This window comes from Epinephelus moara, chromosome 3 (assembly GCF_006386435.1).
Source record: "Epinephelus moara isolate mb chromosome 3, YSFRI_EMoa_1.0, whole genome shotgun sequence".
In the NCBI taxonomy this organism is placed as follows: Eukaryota; Metazoa; Chordata; class Actinopteri; order Perciformes; family Serranidae; genus Epinephelus; species Epinephelus moara.
Window position 1 is genome coordinate 40687447 of NC_065508.1, and position 3649 is coordinate 40691095.

The 3649-nt window shown below is 40.9% G+C and overlaps 1 long non-coding RNA gene across 1 annotated transcript; it reads right to left on the bottom strand.

The window, feature by feature from the left end:
- Positions 1 to 1538: 1538 nt before the first annotated feature.
- Positions 1539 to 3312, bottom strand: LOC126385019 (uncharacterized). Its single transcript, XR_007569386.1, has 5 exons — positions 3175 to 3312; positions 3019 to 3081; positions 2664 to 2919; positions 2089 to 2227; positions 1539 to 1797 (listed from the first exon to the last, which is right to left on the bottom strand). It is a non-coding gene; the product is annotated as an uncharacterized LOC126385019 (long non-coding RNA).
- Positions 3313 to 3649: the final 337 nt, after the last annotated feature.

Genomic DNA, 3649 nt, shown 5'->3' on the forward strand with positions numbered 1-3649 from the left:
TTTACGGGCTCTTTGTGTTTGGCTAAACACGACGCGGAACGGCACGTTCTGTTACAGTCGACGCAAACTACGGGTCGGAGCTCTCGCTCGGTACAGGAGGGGTCTGAGCAAACGGGCAATGACCCTCATAATAGTGACACACGACGGAGGTGTACCCCGTGTAGCAATACTCGCACACGTACGGCGAGCCTAGGAAGGATTTCAGGCTCGTTATGCCGTAGTAGTGTTTTTCAAACGGAAACATAAACACCGTCTTTTGTCTTCTCGGTGAATTGGTCGCAAATTTAGAGAGCGTTCGAGCGTCGTCGGTTCTGTAGAACACTACAATTTTGCAGTTTGAGACTTTTTCAAATTTCGCTATATCGCCCAACGTTACCGCGGTCTGATCGTTCAAACCCGCCTTACTTTGAAAGTCTCTGCCGAGCGCAAACGCTTCGCTATCGACGATATCGGGGTAAAGCAGGTGAGCCAAATTAATCGCAAAACAAAGTTGGTTGTCATGGCCGTTGATTACGACCCGCAGAGACCGTTGCTTTTTTTTAATAATCTCGCTGTCTAAGGTATTAGACAAGAGTCTTCTTCAACCGCCTCCTCGGGGGTTTTTGACGAGTTGGACGGTGAATACCAAATTACCGTCGGTTTTAACGGCCGTGTTAGATTGCACAATTCGGTCTAGGAAAGACTGTAAGTGAGTTAAATCAAACTCCTCACGACGGAGGACGCACTGTGAGGCAGAGTATCGCCTCTGAACTCAAGCTGCACCACATCTTTTTGTTCGACTTGTGAAATGACGTTTGTCACTGCTTGCGCCATCTCTGTAAACACCCTGATGTAAAATTCACCAAAATCAGCCGTACCTCGATGTAGTTCTGTAATGTTGATGTTGAGCGGATGGCTAGATTCAACGTTGTTAAATCTAGGTCGCGTCACCACCCTCGAAGAGGGTGAATTGTGAGGCGAGTTTTCTCGCTGCCTTGTATTTTGATGTTCTAAATTTTCCTAACGACCGTCCTCTACATTACCCCCTCACTGTTGATTTTGACGGTCAGACGTTGCACGTTGGACATTTTCTAAATGATTTACAGCGTGGTCTATGGCGTTAAAGACGCTCGTTTGATTTGATTATTATCAAGTCGGGTCTCGGTTTGCAAATGCGTGTCGTTTGAGGTCAAGGGTTTGGCGGGTATTTGATTTAACAAATCTTGACATTGGCTTATCGTATTTAAAACAGCTTGCGTATGATTAAGTTCGGCGATAGCAAAATCAATATCTGAGAACGGGTCAGGGATAAAAGAACTGATGGGGCTTTGTTCTCCGATTAAAGAGTCGTACTGCGGGGGTACGCTGTTTGAAGAGGACGAGGGTATTTGATTTAACAAGTGAACATTGATTTATGGTGTTTAAAATTCTTTGAGAATGATCAAGATCTGCGATAGCCTTATTGATGTCTGTGAGTGGGTCAGTGATTTCTACATCTTGTTGTGCCTCACATAAAGACTGAGCGGGTTCCTGAGTTTCATTTAATACATTCTGGTTTAATTCTTGTATCATCACATCAAGTACTGAGGGACAGCAGTTGCTCCAGTTCATCCATGGTTACAGAAAATAAAAAACAAAATGTAAAAAAACCAAACAACAACAACAACCCAAACTTACATTCAAACACCAAGGCCTAGCACAAAGAGGATCTCGCTCAAGTCCCTCTGCACATTAGCAAACGAGAAGATGTATTTTCTTCTTTCTCCATCTGACAGGTCGCGCATTTGTAACTATGTGTACATTTTCTGGGTCTTTTTGCTGAAAATAAAAGAGAGAGAGAGAGAGAGGATTATTCATTATTTTATTCAAATTGTATGCTAAATTAAATAACAAGTAATAAATATGAAATATACGTTTGTTGGTTAGATATATATATCACATATCTATATCACTTTCTTGTTCCTCACATAAAGATTGAGTGGGTTCCTGAGTTTCATTTAATACATTCTGGTTTAATTCATGTATCATGAAGTATTGAGGGACGGTGGTTGCTTTCATCCGTGGTTACAGAAAACAAAAATAAAAATAAAAATAAAAAACAAAACTTACACTCAAACACCAAGACCCATCACAAAGAGGATTTCGCTCAAGGTCCTTAGCATAGTACCAACGAGAAGATGTATTTCTTCTTTCTCCCTCTGACAGGTCGCACATTTGAAACTACGCAGACTTTTTCTGGGGCTTTTTGCTGAAAAAGAGAGAGGGAGAGAGAGAGAGATAAGATACACCTTTATTGACCCCATAATTGAGAAATTCCGGTGTTACTGCAGTCAAGGGGAGAGGCGGATTAAAGATTTCAAAATTTAAACTTAAAAAACTAGGCATGCCAAATAAGTACAAAATACAAGAAACGGCGATAAATAACAATAATAATAATAATAATAATAATGAGAAGTGGTGAATGAAAATGAGCTGTGGATAAAAGGGAGCGCATCTAGTGCAAAGTGATCATTTTAAAAGTCATTATTTTATTCAAATTGTATTCTTAATGAAATAAAAACAAGTAATAAATATGAAATATACGTTTGTTGGTTAGGGGGAACGTTTATGTGCCGACGTGTGTTTCACTCAGATCCTGCGTTTTTATTTTTTTGAAAAAGAAAATAAAAGGTTTTTTGACTCACCGGTTTTACAAGCGCTGTGAGAAACACTCGGTCGACTGTCGCTGTCGTTGCTGCTGCTGCTGCTGCTGCTGGTGGTGCTGCTGCTGATGCTGGGCATCCGCCGCCTCTTCCTCCCAAGTCCAGAAGAATGTAGCATTTGTACAGGAGGACGTGTACCGTCCTTCGCATGCTCCAGAGCGGTCTGAGACGATGGTTGGACCGGGTCAACTCTTTTAACCACGTCGGCTGGTGAGGGAATCAGCGCCGGAGCAGAGTGCTAAAAACAAACAAAAACAACGGAATATATTGTGTATTAGATGCGTAAATGTGTATGAGATGTGTGTTAACAACATCAACAACACCAAACAAGACTTACAGTCGGACAGGTTGTTATACTCTGGGCTCATGAGATAACCTTCGTCCGTTAGATTGATGATGCCTGTAAATAGAAAATAATAATAAATTAACGGATCGCTGTGAAACTTAAAGGACAAGAAAATGGATTAAAAAAAGATGGTAAAAGTTTTCTTACCAAAGTCCATGATAGGTCTTGGTGTTCTTGTAAATGCGCTCTTTGGTGTGAGTAATTAATGAATGGTGGAAAAAGCTGTATTTAAAGAAAAACGTATGAATGGTAACCTATGCTTTATTGATCACCTTGTTTGTAGTATGTGCTTAAAAGCTCACTCCATATGGTCACCCCGTATGCTCTACATCTGCTAAGGTGATTTGAAGAAACTGACGCAAAGTGAATAGTGTGTGTGTGTGTGTGTGTGTGTGTGTGTGTGTGTGTGTGTGCGTGTGTGTGTCTGTGTGTGTGTGTGTATGGAGGTGATTTGTTGGGTGAGAATCGCTTGCACTTTTCACACTTTTACTTTTCGTTAGAACTCATCTTTTCACCCTCTGTAACTAATATAATTAACGTGTTTTTTTATGTCACAAACAAAAAGAGTTTAAATAGACTGAATATTTAATTGCTGTGTGTGTGTGTGTGTGTGTGTGTGTGA